At 42.2% G+C, this 22705-nt stretch overlaps 1 protein-coding gene across 1 annotated transcript in view; it reads right to left on the bottom strand.

Moving 5' to 3' along the window:
* LOC126457901 (ATP-binding cassette sub-family C member 4-like) overlaps nucleotides 1–20913 on the bottom strand; it is a 303077-nt gene extending 282164 nt beyond the window's left edge. Inside the window, exon 1 of the mRNA XM_050094576.1 lies at nucleotides 20827–20913. The gene's annotated coding sequence lies outside the window, so the exon portion shown is untranslated. The remainder of the gene's footprint in view (nucleotides 1–20826) is intronic.
* Between the last annotated feature and the right edge of the window lie 1792 nt (nucleotides 20914–22705).

The raw sequence follows: 22705 nt of genomic DNA, 5'->3' as shown, positions 1-22705 counted from the left end.
ATAAATAAGCGAACACGTCAACTGACCCTGACATCTGCTTTGGGGTACGTCATATGCCGGCTCAGCCTTCATTGCTAATTGTTGGCGGCTCATTTAGTTTATCGTTTAGTACCTAACAACAGAGTTGCGGTGTTAGCGTGAGCATTTACTCCGCAAGTGGCTGTAATCTTCTCGTTGTAAAACAAGAACATCACTCGTATGTCAGTCTAAAAGTTAGTTCCTTTCTCTTCGACGGAAAAGTTTATATTATGCTCAACAATATTTCAGTTGTTGTGATACTGTTCCGTATTTCTTTTTATATTACTTCAATCCTATAATCTCTTCCTGCTAGGATTTCTTATTGAAACAAACCACAGTCGATTTCTTCATAAAACTTCCGCGGGCGACTTACAGGTCGATGTGACAGTGAATTCTGATCTCCGTCTCTTTTTAAGTATATCGTCTTTACTGCATGTCTGACGTGCTAGTCGACTCTCATATCCATTTCATGTATTCCAGTAATTATCATTTCCTAAAACATTCGTGCAACGTCCGCAGCTCGTGGTCGTGCGGTAGCGTTCTCGCTTCCCGCGCCCGGGTTCCCGGGTTCGATTCCCGGCGGGGTCAGGGATTTTCTCTGCCTCGTGATGACTAGGTGTTGTGTGATGTCCTTAGGTTCATTAGGTTTAAGTAGTTCTAAGTTCTAGGGGACTGATGACCATAGATGTTAAGTCCCATAGTGCTCAGAGCCATTCATGCAACTTTGCTGCAACCATTCCCAGATAACTTTCTTGGTTGCGTTCCCATTTACTACACTGACCTGTCATTTTTAGTGATACTGATAGCGCGTCAAATTTCTGGTTTATGTATTGTGTTTAATATTTCGTCATACCTAATGCATTGATGTTAAAATTGTTAAATAGCACTGTCTTTTTCAGACTGGTACGGTTTTTTTCGTTTTTCCCGACAGACGTTTGACTTTCTACAGCACTATTAATCCATACGTAAGGTTGATATCATACGATGAATGTCTGAAAAGCTCACTGCTGATGATGATGACCCGTCCGTATGGTGGGGAGTTTAAGCTCGGTGGTTCCTGGGTCTTTTTCGAAAGTAGACTGTGTACCGACATCGGGTTTCACCCTGACCGTTTCTTCTTTCATAGTCTTCGACAACACCAACACGACACTAAAACTCTACTCGCACTCATAACAACCACCTACAATTGACAGGTGCGCCTCTAACACAACACTCACACTTCTTGAAGGAAAGGCGGCCCAACACCACCCCGTGGGTCTCTCTATCGATTCCATTTAGATTTTGTGGTTCAAGAGGAACAACACCAACACGACACTAAAACTCTACTCGCACTCATCACAGCCATCCACAATTGACAGGTGCGCCTGTAACACAACACTCACACGTCTTGAAGGAAAGGCTGCCCAACACCATCCCGTGGGTCTCTCTATCATTTCCATTTAAATTTTGTGGTTCAAGGGGAACAATACTCACAGAATTATTTCGTATCTGGCATTAAAAGGGATTGCATGTATAATTTTTTTCATATGACCCTGCAAGTGCGATAACTCGGATCAGAGCAAACACTGTACAACAGATACTGTTTCTATCCTCCTCTCTCTTGATCGCCCGTCCCTCTCCCTTAAGCTAGCAAAAATAAAAATAAAAAAGGTACTGAGATAGTTGGCTCGGGAAAGGGGGGAAAGGGGATAGAAGTTAAAGTAGGATAAGTCACGAGGAGTTTTGCAGATGGCTCGTGAGTGTGATGAAGGCTACTTGGTAATCTCCGTCGGTAATTAGTTAATTAGTTAGTCACGTCTTTCACAGAACATTTGAACTATTCTTTTATCGAAATGACGTGGAACGTGTCAGTTTGCAAGATACGTGTACATGATTATTGTTAACCATTAATAAATACATTATTATTTTTAGACTTACTCACGCAATTACACTTTCTTTTTTGTACTGGCCACCAGTTTTTATGTAGAAATTTGTCATTGGAGTTTTCTAGGAGAACTGGTTTTAAATTAGATTGGAAACTTGCTCCGCTACCTGTCAGACGTTTTATGTTATGGAGCAAACGACCAAAAAATTTTGTTGCTACATATTGAACTATTTTTCTGAACCACTGAAAACTTTAACAATGTATAATAAGGATCACTTATATTGACAGATTTAACAATGTCTAATGAAGGTCACTTTTCCCTCTAGAGTTGTAGGTTTGGACATAACTGTTCTTCTCAAATTATGACGGATTATTTATGATCGATTTCAAGCGAATATATGTACTGTAACGGCGCATTTAAAATGCCTAGCTCCTTGAAGAGGTGCCTACTTGATGTCCTGGGGTGAGCATCACATATTACTCTTACTGATCGCTTTTGTGAAAACAATATCTACTTTCTTAGTGTTGAGTTACCCCAAAAAATTATTCCGCGAAATATTATTAAGGGGAAATATGAAGAATATGTCAGGAGGTTAATACGATTGTTTCCAAGAATAGCAATTAACACGAAGAGAAAATGTAGCTGAACTAGTGATATACTTATTCCAGTTCAAGTTTTCATCAGTATGTACACCCAAAAACGTGGAGCATTCTATCCTATGCAACTAGTTGTGTTAGTTTGCTGCGGCGTTCACAGTTCTTACGACCACTATTCGGGTTAAGTGTGCAGCCATGCAGCCAGCGCTGCTAAGTCACACAAGCAGGGCTGCTCAACCCGTCGATCGCAGTCGACCAGTCGATTTCTTAGTGTGTCGATCTTTGGAAACCTTTGACTGAAATATGTTCAAATGAGCGTTTATATATATATATATATATATATATATATATATATATATATATATATATATATGTCGAAGATAGCTACGCGTTATATAAATAAATACTGCAGTTGGTGTTGTAATGCAGATCTTTTAATATTGAGAAATATAAAAATTGCATTGGAAATATAAGTGGTGGGTTAACGTAACGTACCGCAATGAATGTGGAAAAAATTACTCTGCGATTGTGATTTGGCCTGAAGCGATATCCGACTGGTCAGTGATTCACACACAAACGCAAGTAGCAGGCTGTCTTGCTTCAGTCGTCGCAGCCAGAAAACGTGAATAAAAAGCCAAGAAGAGCTGCGTTGCAACCAGTTTCAGAAGTTAGGTTTTAAAATGTTGTCCAACTACCAAAATTTATTGGGACAAGGAATGCCTCAAAATGCACGAAACCTGGTTGCAGTTCCCAGATAAGAGAGATATCCGTCAAATGTGGAATCTATTTATGTATCGTGAAAAACAGTTGTTTTGAAGCTTATAAAAAGTAAAGATTTATTTACTGGCAGCAAAAAGTTATTACTTGCCAGAGATTATTGAATGATTATCATTTTCTTGCATTTATTAAGTTGCTTTAGAGCACCAACAAAAACCTGTATTGGAAATGATATATTTAAAAAATATGAACATTAAAAATCCTGTTTCCTGTGTGCAGAACCATATACAGTTCACTGTTTCAAATTAGATATTGCTGAATAAAATGTTTTTATCGAAGAAAGGAGAAAGAAAATACACAGAGACTAATACGTTTTCATGATAAGTGAGACTTGAGGTTTACCTATGTAGAACTCCATTTATGCCTTAGTGAATCACCAAAAAAAATATTTCGTTTGCATTTGTGTCAGGCATGTTTATTAGTTTGCTTAGAAATATGAAAAGAGAAAATTCATGCGGATTTAAAAAAAAAAAAATTTTTATAGTTAAGAGGCTAAGAAGAGCGTAAGTCAGTGAAAACAGGTCCTGCCAGCTCTCAGAACTGTGAGACAAATTAATTCTTACCGCAGTGTTTGCAGAGTGCGTGTATGTAAGGTCGTAATGAATCAACCACAGTGCATATGAACAGCCAAAGATACATTATAAGAAGCAGAGAAATAATGCTGGACAGAGTACAGCATGATGCAAGATAGTAGAGGCTAGAAGACACGAAAAGCAAAGTAGAATAGGCAATAAGAGAGTTCTCAACGGAGTACATCCACTCTCATCAAACGTAAAGAAGAAACTGCCGTAGGTTTAGGCGATGTGGAGAGCTTCTTCAAACCTGTTGACTCTTTGCTAATGCAGGGAATAACACGAACGTATTTCTAGCAATGGATTTGAATCTTTAACGAGAGTACTGCCAGTGTTGAGAAACCGATGCGCGCTCTGTAAGCATACGGGTATTTGCAACATCTACCAAAAGCTGCTTTTCGCGCGGCCGTGGCATGACGTCAAGAGCGCGGAGGTTCGCGTGCGTTGGATACGGGGAACTGGTAAAGCTGCGAAACGTGTGATCGGCAAATTAACATTGCGGCGGCCTGCTGGCGTGGGGATCGCTCGTTGAGGGATAGCTGAGGGATAGCTGTAGAGGCGAGTGCGCCCTTGTACCACAAAAGTGCGACTGCCGGCACAGCCGATAATTGGCGAGCTAACCGGCCAATTACCTGCCGCGCATGACTCACGCGACGCGACGCTACGCGACTGTCGCCGTGGCTGCTGCGTGCGCGCTCCAAGGAGCCGAGCTGCAGAGGCTGTTCCACGCAGCAGGTCCGTGGCGCGCCATCCCACGGTCGCCATGCTAGGTCAGGCCAAGCTGTCAGATAGTTCCGCTACACAGAAGGACTGCAGTTCTCGTGTATGGATACTACGCGACACTTTCTGGGTTTTGTTAAAAAATAAGACACATAATCACCTCAAGTCGCAAGCAGAAAAACTATTAACAACTATGAATGACCCTCGTTAAGACGGCGGCTCCACCGCGACAAAGTCAAAGACGCCCTTGAGGATTCGATCCAATGTAGTATTGAGTTCAGTGATGTACACAGCCTATGTACCTGGAGTAGGTCAAATTTATGTTTGTACAAGCACTTTGTTCGTTTCGGCTAGTGTAACGCGCGGACTGCAGCTGTTGATTAGTTTTATCGCTATGAATACCGATTCCGCAGTATATTATTTGGTACAGGGGGATATCTACTTATACATCTACATGATTACTGTACAATTCACATTTAAGTGCTTGGCAGAGGGTTCATCGAACCACAATCATACTATCTCTCTACCATTCCACTACCGAACAGCGCGCGAACACCTAAACCTTTCTGTTCGAGCTCTGATTTCTCTTATTTTATTTTGATAATCATTCCTACCTATGTAGGTTGGACTCAACAAAATATTTTCGCATTCGGAAGAGAAAGTTGGGCCGGCCGCGGTGGTCTAGCGGTTAAGGCGCTCAGTCCGGAACCGCGCGACTGCTACGGTCGCAGGTTCGAATCCTGCCTCGGGCATGGATGTGTGTGATGTCCTTAGGTTGGTTAGGTTTAAGTAGTTCTAAGGTCTAGGCGACTGATGACCGCAGATGTTAAGTCCCATAGTGCTCAGAGCCATTTGAACCATTTGAGAAAGTTGGTGACTGAAATTTCGTAAATAGATCTCGCCGCGACGAAAAAAGGCTTTGCTTTAATGACTTCCATTCCAACTCGCGTGTCATATCTGCCACACTCTCTCCCCTATTACGTGATAATACAAAACGAGCTGCCCTTTTTTGCACCCTTTCGATGTCCTCTGTCAATCCCACCTGGTAAGGATCCCACACTGCGCAGCAATATTCTAACAAACGAGTGTAGTGTAAGCTGTCTCTTTAGTTGACTTGTTGCATCTTCTAAGTGTCCTGCCAATGAAACGCAACCTTTGGCTCGCCTTCCCCACAATATTATCTATGTGGTCTTTCCAACTGAAGTTTTTTTAACACCCAGGTACTTAGTTGAATTGACAGCCTTGAGAATTGTACTATTTATCGAGTAATCGAATTCCAACGGATTTCTTTTGGAACTCATGTGGATCACCTCACACTTTTCGTTATTTAGCGTCAACTGCCACCTTCCACACCATACAGCAATCTTTTCTAAATCGCTTTGCGACTGATACTGGTCTTCGGATGACCTTACTAGGCGGTAAATTACAGCATCATCTGCGAACAACCTAAGAGAACTGCTCAGATTGTCACCCAGGTCATTTATATAGATCAGGAACAGCAAAGGTCCCAGGACGCTTCCCTGAGGAACACCTGATATCACTTCAGTTTTACTCGATGATTTGCCGTCTATTACTACGAACTGCGACCTTCCTGACAGGAAATCACGAATCCAGTCGCACAACTGATACGATACCCCATAGGCCCGCAGCCTGATTAGAAGTCGCTTGTGAGGAACGGTGTCAAAAGCTTTCCGGAAATCTAGAAATACGGAATCAACTTGAGATCCCCTGTCGATAGCGGCCATTACTTCGTGCGAATAAAGAGCTAGCTGCGTTGCTCAAGAACGATGTTTTCTGAAACCATGCTGATTACGTATCAATAGATCGTTCCCTTCGAGGTGATTCATAATGTTTGAATACAGTATATGCTCCAAAATCCTACTGCAAACCGACGTCAATGATATAGGTCTGTAGTTCGATGGATTACTCCTACTACTCTTCTTAAACACTGGTGCGTCTCGCTGCATTTTCCATATTTAATCATTTCATTTTATGTAGCTTAACATCGCTCCTGCTGTATGTCAGGTCTGTGGAAATAGTTTGCTACTTAGAATTTTCCAGAAGTTTTTGTGGGCGAAGATGATTTTTTATAACTATTGTGCACACACAATTGGGAACGACAACTTAGATACCCACAGTGTTCTTTTTTTTACCTTTTTTTCGTATGTATCGCATATATTTTTTCGAGAGATTAAAATACAGTAAATTTCAGGAATGCTGCATGAGTCCTAAGAAGAGAAATAAATGTCGCTTTTAAGTTGTACTCCTGAGAGCAATACTGTTGAACCGGTATTCTCACCTAATGAATAAGCAAAGCTTCCCGAACGTATCGTAATGCGTTTAATAACTTCTTATGAAGTGCTTACTGATTTATGATTTAAATAGAAAGTAACCTACACAGCGTGTGTAAAAATCTTAATATGTAAAGAAAAAGGAATTTTTTAAGATGAAGTGTTTGGTAAAAAACCGGTAATCATAATAATTATTTATATAAGTGCACATTGTCTGTTCTTTCGGACGTGTTCGTCTGGACGGGCAATGAATCCAGAACCTTCGGTGTGGATGCACATTTACGTTCGACCTCCAGTGGGAATCTAAAATTGGCGAGCATGGATACGAACACCGACTTCGGATAGGTGGCGCTAGGTGGGAGTGTATGTTGTGTGGGGAGCGTACCGACCTCACTGTGTCTGCGTGGCGCAGTGGTTGGCGCAATTGCCTATTAAGTAGGATATTCCACATTCAAGTCCCAGTCTGGTACACATTTCCACTCGCCGCTTCTGATTCCGTCTGAAGTCCAACTGCAGCTGAATCATTGGTTTCTTCCCTTTCCTTTCCTTCCCCCCTCCTCCACCAGTTTACATAATACAGTCATTTCTCTACGCGTTTTCAAGACAGTGCAAACGTTACCAATTAGTCGTATACATGAATTTACATTTCTCTACATATAGAGCGAGTCAGGAGGAAAGGTACATGTTTTGAAAGGTGATAGTATTGATGATTCTGAACAATAAACTTCAAATGACCATATGCCCTTTCCTTAATCGTATCCGGCATACAGCTGTTTACAAATCACGGGCAACATTCGCATGTCATTGTTCTCCAGCACTCACATGCGAATACAACCAAATCGAGATTAGGCTGCATAGTGTTGACTTCACTGACCTTTTCAGTGCGCACTTCACTTGCACTTGTATTTTACACGCGTGTTCTCAAATAAAAGGCCGCACGAACGATCACAGATCAGCAGCATAGCAGCTGTCTGCAAGTGCTGCAAAATGGACTGTAACTGCCGGAGGATTGTTTTAACATCTTCTGTGAGGAAATATACACAATCAAACAAAACTTTAGATCACAGAGTTTCCTTTACCATCACCTACATTTATCCTGTTCCCCATTGTTTTCACTAGTTTCCTTGGAAACTGTTAAGCACAGGATATTTGATCGTATGATTGTTTTTGCTCAGAATCACTAATACTGTCACCCCTCAAAGCATGTACCTTTCCTCCAATTCTCCCTGTATATGGAGAAATGTAAATTTATGCGCCTGGTTATACGCCTTTCACTGCGTAATTATCCATTCAAAGCTGCGTTTCGCCGTACGGTTATCTGAGGTTGCAGTGTGCGGGACGATGAAATTAAAGAAAAATGTGGTTTGTTACTGGTTAAAGTCAGTGGAAGGTTTTGGTTCAGTGTAGGAAAATGGGGAATAAAAGTTTATTAATCTCAAAAAGACACTGCCAGTGAAACGGATATATGGGTTTCTTAGAAAATTACGCAGCTGTGTCAGTTAGATGAGTTTCTATCGACATCTGGGACACTCAAACGCCTGTACAAACTATCGGAATTGTCCACTTCGCGTAAACGTGCAGCGGAAAAGCCGAAAAATGTCAACTGACACACACTCCATGGAGGAGAGCCTGTGTGTAACGAAACCCGTTTTAGACTATTCCAATGCCCCGTTAAAGTTGGCGATACACCAGCATTGTTATGCCCACACACAACATGTCGCTTCTGTAGATTCGTGATTCAAATATTTCATTAGCACACAGCATTGGTTTCGGACCATATAACGCGTCTCAGATTTTATTTGTTTCTTAACGCTTTTCGCCGTAAAAATCAAATGTTCAAATGTGTGTGAAATCTCATGGGACTTAACTGCTAAGGTCATCAGTCCCTAAGCTTACACACTACTTAACCTAAATTATCCTATGGACAAATACACACACCCATGCCCGAGGGAGGACTCGAACCTCCGCCAGGACCAGCCACACAGTCCATCACTACAGCGCCTTAGACCGCTCGGTTAATCCCAAGCGGCTTCGCCGTACAGCAGCAGTTGTGAACCGCATGACGGAGAACAGAAGGCCGGCAAGCGACGGTTTTCAGTCGTTGGGGACGACAGACGACAGGACTCATATGGGGTCGGATGAAGGTAGCGACACTGAAGAGCTGCCACAACGGTACTTGAGTGGCGAATAAAGACACCAAGAGAACTAGGGTGTAGGGTCCGCCGAGTTCAGGGTAGCGTTGTCCATAGTTATTTATTCAATGTAGTGTGGTCGAGTTTCCAAGGCGGGGTCACACCGAAGGAAGGAGGCTATATGTAAACGCAATTCCTCTTCTGCTTTAACTGTCTTGCCTTCTGTTTCTGATTCATGGGATCTGATGACAATTAATGGGAATAAAAACTTTTATACAAATACATTCGAGCTCTGTACTTTTCCAGGATTTTAAAATATTTTTTTCCCGGTAGGAAACTATTGTTTCTTAAGCAACAGTGAATTCGACGGGAGGAAAGTACGAAGGCTAGAGTTGAATTTTCACTGACATCGTCGAGACGGAACACTAGCTCATGTGAATAAGTATGGGAGAATCAGTTACCCGTGTTTTATTGAAGGCGCCATCGCGGCGTTCACCTGAACTGATGACTGTGTCGCGAAGGAGTACGAATTTCAGGACTGAAATATACTGCTTAATTGAGACATTTACCCTGGTTCTTAGTTTACCTAGATTTCGCTCAAGATGAGGTCGGTTGAGCTGACCGTAAATCCAGGCAGGACTGCTTGAAGACCGGTTGCTGCATAAAGAGCATTAGAAGGTCTTTTAACGCCACTTTATGTCACAGATGCAAAAGGTTTACTGCACTGTACCAATCAAAACACAAATTACAAATACCAAGAGTGTGAAACTTTATGGTCGTGTCGAAGTCTGAGGAATTTTTATTTTGTATATCGACACGTACACTCTTAAGCGTGGCCCACAGTGCACGGGGCCTGTTACGAGAGTTAGCTGCAGTCCCCTTCTGTTCCATTCGCGGATGCAGCGATATCAGGTGAAACGCCCCTTTTGAATTCATCAGACCTGATTATTAGTTCAGAGCTGCACTTCAGAAGACAGAGAAAATAAAGCCAAACTTAATTGTATTATGGGCAATAGGCGAAGTCTGGATCGGACAGAATATGTGGGACTCCAGTCTGCAGTCGCCTATCGTTACTGCCTATGGGAAATAACACATTGGCTAAGGTAAAGGAGTTGTATGTGGAAGGAGCCGGCTCCAAATCCGAGGCCTCAAATTGTGATGTAGGTTTAATGGATTACTCCTGTTATCCAACTGAGAGGGTGCTTCGTGTCTAAAGCTCTCGGTACTGTCGGAACAACTGCTTCGAATAGAAACAAATACGAAGAGGAACTCATTTAAGTTCCTTATCATTTAGTTTACTTCTGACGTTTGCGGAACATTGGACTTCATAGTTCTACCAATATCAGACAACGTTTTACTCTTAACGTATACCGAACAAAGTTGAAAGTATCGTTTGTCTTTGTGAACACAATTATATCTTTATAACTAAATCCTGTTAAAAAACGTAATGGGGAACGTGATATAGTTTCGCCCTTAAGCTTTTCTTTCAGCCTTGGAAAGGATACTCGGAACAAGAATAACTGAAAGCCGACTTGTAGAGGATTTGTTTAGCTTTGAATCGGAAGATTTTAGGTTTGCCTAACTCTGTCTTATGAATATCAGCTGAAATACACACTACTGTGACGCAACCTCCGCTTATGTCAACTCCTAAGAAGTAAAATGTGTACGTAAATATGATTGGTGAGAGCACTCTGTGATTGTTGGAAGTTATTTATTTGTATTTCTGTTTACTTATGCAATGAAAGCACCCACGTAATTGTAACCGCAATCGCTGTTATATTAATACTATGTTACTTCTGTTACTATCTCGTTTTCTTTTTCCAGACAATTTCACACGTTGTGCTGAGAATCACGCGTACGCATCATATGATGATGATGAAAACACGAAATCGCAATATGAATGAAACTGGCTGGTTGCAGTTCTTTGTGGGTTTCAGTTGATGATCTATGTGAAGTTTGAAAATTTTATTTGCTATCCAGGCAGTAGAAAGAACAATAATATGGAACCACGGGTCGTAAGACATCATCTCCGCAAATTTTGCTGTACGTTACGAATGACACAGTAATGCTTTCATTTATCTCAGGATCTCATTTCAAATCAACCTGCCGTATCAGAGGCTCAACAGCTATTGACCTGAGAGCGTAATTTCTGCCACTTTCTTTTTTCCCGTAATCTGAGCGCGAAGGTAAATGCCATATGAATGATGGTTACAAACTGACAATTAGAGGACGAGAAGATGCGTAGCCTGCTGTGCGCGCGATGTGCAAATATTTTCAGGACAGTGTTAGGCTGTGTGCTTACGCTCTTGCGATGTATGAGGCATGTCAGCTTCCTGTTGACGCTGCTGTTGAGCTGAAATCGCTCTACTTCCGCCGCCTGTGTAACCTTGTTCCTGCATCTGTCTGTTGCCGTCCTTCGGTCCCCGCCTGTTGTTTGCATGATGCAGCAATATAGCGCCGGAAGCCAAACGCTGCTGATTGCCAAGAATCGCCGTGGCTACTACCACACTCTCGTCTGCCGCAGAAACCAGTGCGCCGTGTCGCTGGGTGCATTTTGAGCAGTCTTGTGCATCAGCGAGAACCACTCTGCCGGTTGCGAGAGAAAAGCAGATTACCAATGACAGAGGCGATACACCGAGGAAATCGTGGTTAGATATGACGTTTTCGTGCTCTTATATGCTTTGCTGTTCTTTAAGTTTCTCAACCAGGGATAGAAGTCTGAAAGTAGCGTCCCACATGACAACAACTCCACGCTGCCATTGCATCACGGCAACATTTGTTTGTGGGATGTTTTCGTGAACGAACTGTGTCTAGAACTGGGGCACACACATTGTACTGAAGTAATGTGGCAAGAAAAACACACCTCGTCGTTGCCTGGCTTTCTTTCAAGAATGTTGCTTACAAATACTTAGGTACACAGTGTTTAGACGTATGTGTGTGACGGAATACAGTAATTTGAACGCTATTTTCCCCCCTGTTCTTAAGGAAGAAGATCATAGTACGTTAAACGATGTGCAACGAATTCGTAGGAAGTCCGGATGTGAGTGAGATAAAAGTCAGTACCTTCCCAACGTTTAACGAGGCACAGCGAAATAGAGCTTAGCGTATGTAGCTATACTAGCGATTTGGTGTTTTAGCAGCAATATTATTCCAAGAAATTAGCCCACATGTGAGTAGTGGCCCGAGGAAACATCAGTGGAGAGCAGCAATAGTCGAAATCAGTCTTCAGTGATGGCGACCGCACAACATCAAACGAACAATATCACAAAACTCGCCGGTATGGTGAAAGAATCTGCAGACACTTGCGTTTGCTGTCGCAATGTCGTAATCGCATAAACTGCAAATCCGTGCCAATCTTCTGACTTCAGACAGTATTATCAGGGTGTAAATGGTGGTGAAACCATGCTTCAAAACAAACACCAGAAGACAGTAGTATAGTGCGATGAGTCGTTCTGTACCTTGTCCACAGGTTTACATATGGAGGATACCCAGAAGGACTTACACGTTAGACTACTTTTTTTTTACTGTTATATATGGGATTAAGATAACTGTCATTATTTTTACTTAGATTACGTATTTCAGTCACTGTGGATCATCTTCAGATCTAAGTAATTGCGTCAGCAACCCGTCTTGTCTACTTAGAACCATGTACAGTATCAGAGTACTCTGATATTTGGTTCTGAGTAGACAAGACGGGTTGCTGACGCAGCTACTGAAGATAATCCAGAGTGACTGAAACATGTAGTCTTATTAAAAATGTGTAGTTGAGGTGGAACAATAAATGAGAATTTTCGTAATTATCTAAACAGTTGCTGAATGCCTCATGACAATTACGTCTACCATAGTGATATATGGCATTCTCTTGGTCCTATTGTTACTCTCGAAACACGAAATAAGACCATGAGTGTGAGCAAATGATTTTTAACCAAGTACATCCTACAATACACATATTATTTGCAAACAAGGAAAACATCTTTGGAGACCAAAATGCTCCAATTAAAAGTAAAACTACATCCGTATGGTTTTAGGTAAATGTGGCTGAACTTCAACACGTTCCAAAGCCCGCACAAACACAAACTAGAAATTTATTGAAGAAGTGTGGCAGGTTTAAGAACTCAATATATGGTTATGATTAACTTCTCTATCATCACTGACGATGCTAAATGCTGCATTCTGCTATCTGCTCCATTCCATACAGTTCACGAGTTGTACGCAACCATGATGTGGTAAACAGCCATTATAGAAGTGATTTTCCTGCACCTACATGACTCATATCTTTGCCAACTTTACCCTTTAGCTTCAAAAAAAATGGCTCAAATGGCTCTGAGCACTATGGGACTTAACTTCTGAGGTCATCAGTCCCCTAGAACTTAGAAGTACTTAAACCGAACTAATCTAAGGACATCACACACACCCATGCCCGAGGCAGGATTCGAACCTGCGACCGTAGCGGTCGCGCGGTTCCAGACTGTAGCGCCTAGAACCGCTCGGCCACACCGGCCGGCCTTACCCTTTAGCGCTTCAGTTTTCATCGGCTGATAAATTTATTATATTTCATACTACGGTATTGCGGTTTCCAATGTTCGCAACATTTCAATGAATTATCAGGACCCAACGCATACACTAGTAACGTATTTTCGCCAATAGCAGCAGTTTATTTGAACACGAAACGAAGGATTTGCATCAGTCTGTACAAAAGTTATTTTGTGAGTTGTAAGTGGCAGATTCGGCGTCGACCAGGGCAACATTACGAAACTCTGTGCTGGAACTGAAAACAAACGTGCAACTATTAATTCTGTGAAAAAAGGCTGCCACACCTTGCTTCTGACGACGACAGTTCTTGAGAACTGCGAGAACCGGATCCCAAGTTTTGCTACATTCAGTGAACAAGGTTGCGCAGCCTTGTTTTCTGGAGCAGCCAGTTTCAGTTTCCCGTCCGACATTTTTCTTTCTTTTTTTTTTTTTTTGTTAAGAACACCAGCCATAGTTGCAAAGTTCTCTTTTTATTTGCTCGATGACTAATTTCGGGCCGAGACTCATTTCAATCCAGGTAGTCGTAATGGTATTTCCAAAAATACAAGAATGTCAAATATATATATATGTATTATGATGTGCGAGTGAACTGTTACAGAGCATACAGAAGACTGTTCACTTGCACTTCATAGCACATACGTATTTTTGACAAGGTTCTTGTATTTTGAAAATACCATTTTGACTATCTGGATTATTTGAAAATAGGTCGCGGCCCGAAACTAGTCATCAAGTAAGTAAAAAAGTGAAATTTGCAACTTTGGCTAGTTTTACGTTGCATCGATTAACAGAAGTTGCTAACCTGCAATTATTCCAGCACGCTGGAAGTTCGTAAACCAGTATTTGGTGTTTAAGGTTTATGTGCCGTCACGGTTGTACAACCATTATAATTTGAACTGTTTAGGTATATAGGAGCATCTATAGATCTGTTGCCACCACAAAGTCACCTTTCACAGTTACTATTGTATCCTGTAAGAAGCCCACTTCAACTAAAGGTGCGTATAATGGTATTGATGTAGCAAGAAGTCTTGACCGATTTTCATCAGACCTCTCCTTTGCGACAGTCAGCCACGGGCAGTGGTTTAAAACCCTGTCAAAGAAAAAGATACGATCCAGAAAGTCTGTTTGCGAGTTGTAAGCTGTGCAGCATTTGTGGTAATAGACGATACTTGAGACCGGTGAGCAACCAGAGGTAATTAATACAATGCACTGATCATGGAGCAGATAAAGGAAGCTTGTTAGTTGTACTTTCGCGTTAAGTTTCCTTTTGCACAGAATGGACGAGATCTAGATTGGATTTCTAGCAGTTGCTCGTCCCATCTGACATTAGCTCGAGGTATTATCTCACAGTTTGGTTTATCACGGCTGCCATAAAGCACTTTACTGTACCATAACTCTCGACATAAAGCGTAATTCCATCAGCGTTGATGACTCTCCGGCGTCACTACTGCGGCAGCGCTTTCCGCCGCGTGGCCAGCGCTCCGCCTTACAGCTATACGTCGGCGAGTAGACACGATTCTCTAATTTTCTTCTACGCAGTCATGCGTTATCCTTATTAAAACTGATCACAAAGAATAACTTTCGAAGTTTCTTCTCATAATTTGAACGCTTGCGAGATGGATCCCTTATTGACCCTGGAAACTTTTTCTGGCTCTGTAAGTGGCTTTCACTTCTATGAGTGTTCCTCGAATGGGATAAATACGAAACTGCACTGTCACCGGAACTTCACGTTAAACTGTACCTCGTCTTGTAACTAGCAATTTGAGTACGTTCAGACATGGGAGACAGACGAGAGCATGCCATCTCCAGGAAGACAACGACAGGTATCACTGATGTTGGAAGGAAGTTTTTTGTGTAAGCATTCAGCTTCTCCGTGACTATTGTTCTGGGTAGCAAGTATTACATTTTTTAAATGTATCGTCGTCTTCAATAACCTACTAACTTCAGCATTCCAAAGTCGCATCGTTTTGGTACAGGTCTCTCATTAACATGATGCTGAGCGTGGTGGAGCAGCGGTTGGACTCGCTTTCTGTAGCATTGTAGTTCAGATCACCGCCAGATAGGTGTTTCCTTCGATTATCCGAAATTACTTCAGGAGAATGCATCATCCCTTTCATAAAACCACAGCATTTCCCTTCCCCGTCCTTGTTCATAAGATACTGATAGAAAGATATGAAATTATGAGAGTTGGAAATATCTCCCATGTTTCGATGCAACTCAGTAAGAAAGAAATTGGAATAACTTCCTTTATTTCTCATCTTAATGCCAGAGGCCACATGCAACTACTTTCGTGAACTAGTTTCATAAGCCACACATATTTCTGAAACTCCCTATAGAGGAGTTCTTTTGGTATTCTCCAAGAGCGCGCGCCGGGTGTGACGGGGTGGGGAGCGGGTGGGGGGATGGGGGGGGGTGGAGGAATGGTAGTACTAGTAGGCGATACGTTAGGCACAAAAGCACAAGGAAACGACACTCCGGAGTCGGTGCTAAAGAAGCAGTAAACATGGCTCAGTTGTACATTAATCATGGTTCCGGATGTCCTTGGAATTTTCTCCCTTCCAATGCACTCTAAGCAGTAAATAAGCGGTCCCGCTTTCTGTGAGAGCCACCTGCTGTACGTTAATGGAGCAGCCACACAAAGCGTTCTGGACAGTAATAAGGCGAGAACGCCGAACGGCGCTGGAGCAAGGAATTCGTCGAAACCTACATCTATGAAGCGTAGCCTGCCCCTAAACACAACTAAGTAATGAACTCGTCGTCGCCCGCACGTTAGTTTTGCTTTTTTTAACTGACTGAAATGAAAAATGGTTCACTAGTTGACGACACGCAACACTCTCCAGAAGCGCCAAGGTGACCGCCCAGCTTAGCGCGTTCATACATTGGTCAGATTACATGCCTGCTGTGGAAAAGTTACAATGGACAGATTACTTGCCTGTTGTGGAGAAGTTAGGGATTTAATCCACGACAGTGGCACACATCCTGATGATTGAGGAAACACCTCGTCACAGTCAAAAACATTGTGTAGTGCTTATGTAAGGTTTCATATTGGTTTTCCAGGTAATGTCTCTTAAATTCTGAATCTGTTTGGCTAAAGACTGAAAAAAACTTGAATTATTAGTGGAAATATTTCTGGTGTAAATCAACGCTTTCTGTATTTGTTAAGATCTGCACTTTCTTCTAGGAAGTAGGTCGCCAAACAGACAAGCATTTAAAAATATTTTCCAAATATACAGTTTAAGAAACAATTTCATCAGTTCTAAATTGAAAAGACACAAGAAAACATAGCGACAGTCATCCAATATTCGGACCTTTCTGCCATTTCGCTTTAAGTACTCCGCTGTCTCAGATCATTTCTTCGATATGAGAAATACGCCCTCGTAATAAAAGTCAGCTATGGCCTGTCCGTCTCGACCTCTGACGAGGAGTACTCAAGTACAATTACATGCTGATAAGATTTTCTTCCAGTGTTATGGATACTAAAGTGTAGTTTTATTGTGCTAGAGCTCTCAGAGTAGAGTAGTCGATGCACGTTCTTGTACGTAATCTGGCTCTGGATACAGATGCACCGTTCGCGGTAGAAGACTTTGCGCCGCCTTGTACGTCGGACCGTTCTCGGTAAGCTCGCATCGTCAGCGCCTACTTTGCTCTTCGAATACATACGCAAACAAACAGAGCGTCGGTTGTCCAAACAAACATGAGTACCATCAGGGCACTACGCGGCTAGCCAATACTCTGGCGGCCACCTGCAGCCGGCAATATGGCGTACGTCGAGAGTGCCTGGCCGGACCGCTTCCATTCAGGACATACGTAAGTGACTTTGTGGGTAATGTCGCTAGAGCTCTGTGAATATTCGCGGACAGCACTGATGTGTACAGAGAGGTGCAGTGCGTGGGAGTTATTATGAAATGAAAGAAGTCTTACGCGTGGTCATTTTGTGTGAAAAACTGGAAGGTGGTTTTCAACATATAGGATTATAATGTAACGTTTCTAAACAGGAGAACAGATCGCATATCATCGACGATAAATATCTAGAGCAGTGGTTCCCAACAGGTGGTCTGCGGACCCCCAGGGGTCCTCGAGCTATGCCAGAGGGGTCTGCAAGATGCTATTAGAATAAAAAATATATTAAATATATTTCGTATGATAACATATTTTTTGTTTTGGCTGCTCAATATTTTTTAATAATAAATATATCAATGTTTTTTCTAAGTACCAAAAATAGAAAATGTATAAAAAGACTCTTAATTTGGCTTTTTTAGGTACTTGAAACTGTGATATGACAAGGTACCAATCATGCTCGATGAGGGGATCCTCGAGAAAATTTTGTTGGGAACCCCTGATCTAGATCTATTGACAAGAGCCAAACGTGTAGGAATACTCCCAGTACCGACGATAGGAAGGACAGTCACATAAATCTACTCTTAATTGTAAGACTAGCAGATACTTGGCTATGATACACTGGGAGAATTCATCGCTATGTAATCCATCTGTGGCGAAACAATTATCGATACATTCTTGTGTGTTGTTCCTCTGTCCAGCAATTCTCACCAATCATTATTTAAAGAAACGATAAGGAATGTTAAGATGCATTGCGTCAGTCGTCAGCGATATGTTAGCCCGATAGCAAAAGTGACAGCCAGGTCCAGTAGAATCCAGCGAGTGACACCAAAACAAAGCAACTGATAAAAATTTACTTTTAAAATTCTGAAAAACTGTTTTTTCACGATGAGTCAGGGAACTCCAGTCTGCCCTCCCCTAAACATACACATTCTGGACATAACACATAATAACCATGAAAATACATAAAATGCGGGCTTAGGGCAGAGGCGTGCATAGCGTTTTCTCCAGACATAATCACACAAATGGAATGGAAAGGGTTTCTAATGAAACTGGCATGGTACTTATGTTTCACCAAACGACGTACCGCTGAGGCTTATTGAGATGTGGATGGCGGGTGTAATTCTTGTATACCTTGCTAACATTTATTGTCGTTCGTAATCAGACAATTCCGTGCACAATGATTTCAGTTCCTTAAACATTAGTAATTAGTATTCCTACATCTTTGAATTCATTTTCGAAACTTTTCAGCAAACTGAAAATATATACGCTTGTCTATTTTTCGCCCCGCTGCTGCCACATTTCTGTCTCGCAACTTGTTTTTAAAAACTTAAAGCATTAATTTGATGACTTGACTCGCACATTGTACAACTACATATGGGCACACTTGGCGCCTTCTGCGTCAGAAGTGAGCGTCCCTCGGTTGGCACTTGCATGAGAAAAGTCGCCTGTAGCGACCTCACTGACAATCCAACGATAAACACCGACACGCCAAACTAGTTAGCGCACCAACGTCTGTCTGTGCCGCGTTAGTGCAATGACGTTTTAGGTTTTACATCAATTCTCATTAGCGAACACATGTGTGTGTGCTAACGAACAGAGGACCTTGCCGTTTGGTACAGGAATAATCTGAAATAACACCGAAGACGCGGCCTTATACAGTTTATAGTTTTTAAGTTGGGAGTGCATTCTAGTATAAATGTGGTACTGGAGATGAATTTCGCTCCTAGTCGGCAAGGCTCGTGATGTTCCCAGGGACGATATGTCATTTTCGGAAATCAGAACACCCAACATAAATTGATCATTTTACAGCTGTTTTTATTGTCTGTGATTAAAGCCTGCTGATAGAATTAGTCGCATCAACAGACTTCTTAATGAAGAAAAAAAGAAATATCTTGAGAAGGTATCAATTTGAAGCAAAGATTGGTTCAAATGGCTCTAAGCACTATGGGACTTAACATCTGATGAGGTCATCAGTCCCCTAGACTAACATAAGGACATCACACACATCCATGCCCCAGGCAGGACTCGAACCTGCTACCGTAGCAGCAGCGCGGTTCCGGACTGAGGCGCCTAGAATCGCTCGGTCACAGCGGCCGGCTGAAGCAAAGAAAGGAAAGAATATACAACCGTCCACTCCAGTCAGGTATCCCGTAGCGATAACTGACACTAGAAAACGTGGTGTTACGCAATAGTGAGATTTTACGTAATTGGTACAACGTCGGAATTCTATAAAAAGATTTACATGTGAAAAGCCTGTTGAACTCTTGTACGACCTGTAATGAAATGGCACTTCAGTATATGGAAGCTAACTGTGGGTAAACGAAAAGGACTCATCGAGCGTATGTGGCGAAGTGGAGAACGAATTCTCAGAGGTTAACTCGACTGGAGGTACTGGGAGCCAGAAATGCTGGAATATCTGACGTGGTAAAACTGCCAAGAGTTACGCTTACCGATAATACACACGTCGGAAACTCCTATTGCCGGTTTTTAATTACGAATTTAGGACTATCCTACAGTATCTCACCTAGCGTAGTGAACGTGAAAACAAGAAGTAAAAAGGACGGCAGATTTAAGTTTTAGCGTCCCTTCGACGGCAAGGTTGCTAGAGAAAGAACAAAAGCTCGTTTTAGAAAAGATAGGGAAGGAAATCAGCGGTGTCCATTTCAAATAAACTATACCAGAATTCGTCTCAAGGGTTGTAGGGAAACCTTACAAAAGCTAAATCTGGGTGTCTGGACTGTGATTTGAACTGTGGTCCTCGTCAGAGAGAGGCCAATGCCAACCGCTGCTCCTCCTGATTCGGTACAAAAATGAAATCATGCGGCTCAAAGAGCCGCGGGGACGGGGAAACATCAGTATATGTGACAAGAACAAGAACTTTTGACACTACTCCTATGGTGATTTACCTGTTGCTGATGTAGATATACAGGCTGTCTGTTTTGTTAGTAGGCCTCGTCAATCTTTCTATTTGTCTACAAATGTGAGAGTGTAAAAGTAACTTAAATGTGAGAACATGCAGAGTCCACATTGCATTCATCTCATAGCAAATATTGAGCGCTGTCTAGCACACGCCTCGTAGCATACCATCGCGTTTCCGAAAGAAATCTTGCTGCCTGTTTTTTTTTTTTTTTTTTTTTTTTTTTTTTTTTTTTTTTTTTTTTTTTTACCACACATGTTACATTTTCATCGGATATTCAACGATACACCGCACATTTGATCAGTGAAGCTTCTGACACAATAGCTTTACTGGTATCAAAAATGCCAAGCCTGTGTCGGGCTCGTTTTGCAAACGTCGAGTTATCTAAGTAATAAATCACTTGCTACCATAAGCTTGCTTGAAAGTAAAAGTGCTCTTTTAATAAAACGGAGAAAAATATGTAATTGATAGTAATAAGAATTAAAATAATGAAAAGGCAGACCGCAGAACTAAGCCAACCACTGCTGCAACAGTAAATACTATAAAAATAAGATGAGGCGGTACTCACCCACTGTCAGAACATAATAGCAGAGGAAGTAGCACAGGATGATGCCTGGACTTAACACAGCCTGTATGACAACTGAGTGGAGCGCGCAGGGAGGCTTGGTTTAAGTCGCCGCCAGCGCAGAAACCTCCGCGCATGCGCGGTGCAGCCCTCGGCGCGGCAGCGGCCAGCAGCAGCGGTGGCGGCGACGGCGGCGGCGTCAGCTACTGTGCTGGCCTTGGGTCAAGCGCTCAGGGGCGGCGGCAGCAGCCAGCCACAGGTGGCTGTGTGCAGTAACGGGACGCGTGGCCGGCCGCCGCTGATGGCTCTCGACGCGCTCAGGGCACTCGCTCGAGAGGAACAATAAGAGAGGGGAACGTAGAAACCGTGTGATAAGCGAGAAACCGACGATCTCGACATCATTTAAGAGAATATATCTCCAACTACGTACTCCGCCTTGGCTGTATTTATTGACCAATGAACATTTATTTGACCTTTGATTTTTTCTTACCAGCTCCTCATCTCTGACGAAGCCAAAAGCAGAGGAGAAGAGGTAGAGCATGACAATGAAGACACTCTTCTAACGTCTCAGCCTCCAAACATGCATCGTGTATGGTGCATCTCACAGTTCGGTTAATCATTTGGGTTAAACAAAGTGCACTAACTGAGATTATGTTATTTTACTTTTGACATAGTAAACGCTGTATTAGCGCACAGCTGAAGATTAAAACTGGAACACCGGGAATGATGAAATTTCACCTCTTCTGCATATAACGTACAGTAGTGGAAATTAATATAAAGCCTGGATATTTTTAGGGAAATGAGCATTGTCGGCTGCAGTAGTTGCACATAGCATCTACACAATAGTGTGAGATCCAGTATACTGACAAACGCAGTGAAATGGTTTCACATATGATGCCAGTATACGACATCAACGATTCAAGTAGAGGGTGGAACTCGGTATAAATGAAGTCAGCTCTGAGCGGTGTTAGTGCGTGTGTATGCGTCTTTCCTGAAGATAGAAAACAGACACCATTAGTGACGATGCGTATTCTGTACATAAACCACGATTGTGATGCAGACAGGCGTAAAACAGTTATCGTGTGATGAAAAAGCAAAAATTGGTGCGTAGAAGGAAACTGGATTCTCTGATCGTCAGATCACCAAAAAGTTGAACATTCAACTACAGTAAGTTACAATTTCGTTAGATTCCGCCCACGATACGGACAGAACGGAAAATATGGGGAAAGTAGAAAATTATCTGAGGCGTTGAAACAGTTACTTTGCTAGACGCGTACGACAAATTTTGTCAAATGAAAACATCTTAAATTCACGAAACGACAGCAGAAACGTGCTCTAACATCTAATCATAAACAGGCTAAATTGGGATTCGCTGAAAAACATTTCTCATGGACTTGAGAATAGTATAAAGTTATCTTCAGGGGTTAGAAGAAGTTTAATTTAGATGGGCAAGATGGATTTCAATATTACTGGCATGATGTGAGAACAGAGCAGCAGGAAAGAATGAGCAGAAATTTTGGTGTTGGGAGTATTATGATTTGGGCAGCCTTTTACACTAAGGGTAGATCACGTGTTGCTTGAAAGAACACTTTAATGAACTCGTAATATGTACAACGAGATCCTTGAGGCAGACCTGATTAGATTAGGGAACTAAAGTACAATGTTTCAACAAGATAATGGATCTGTGCATGTTTATGTTACAACCAAAAGTGGTTTGAAAATAGGTATGTCGATGTGTAGCCCTGGCCTGGGCGTAGCCTAGATTTGAACCCCGTGGAAAACGTTGGGGCACACTTGCATGGCGTGTTTATCGTAATGGAAAGCAATATGAGGCCGTGTGTGAGCTAAAACGTGCGATGGGAGAAGAGTAAGCGACAAAGTC

The sequence above is a fragment of the Schistocerca serialis genome, chromosome 2 (assembly GCF_023864345.2).
Source record: "Schistocerca serialis cubense isolate TAMUIC-IGC-003099 chromosome 2, iqSchSeri2.2, whole genome shotgun sequence".
Taxonomy (NCBI): domain Eukaryota; kingdom Metazoa; phylum Arthropoda; class Insecta; order Orthoptera; family Acrididae; genus Schistocerca; species Schistocerca serialis.
The sequence above is the reverse complement of the archived record's forward strand: the minus strand, read 5'-3'. Positions and strand labels throughout refer to the sequence as shown.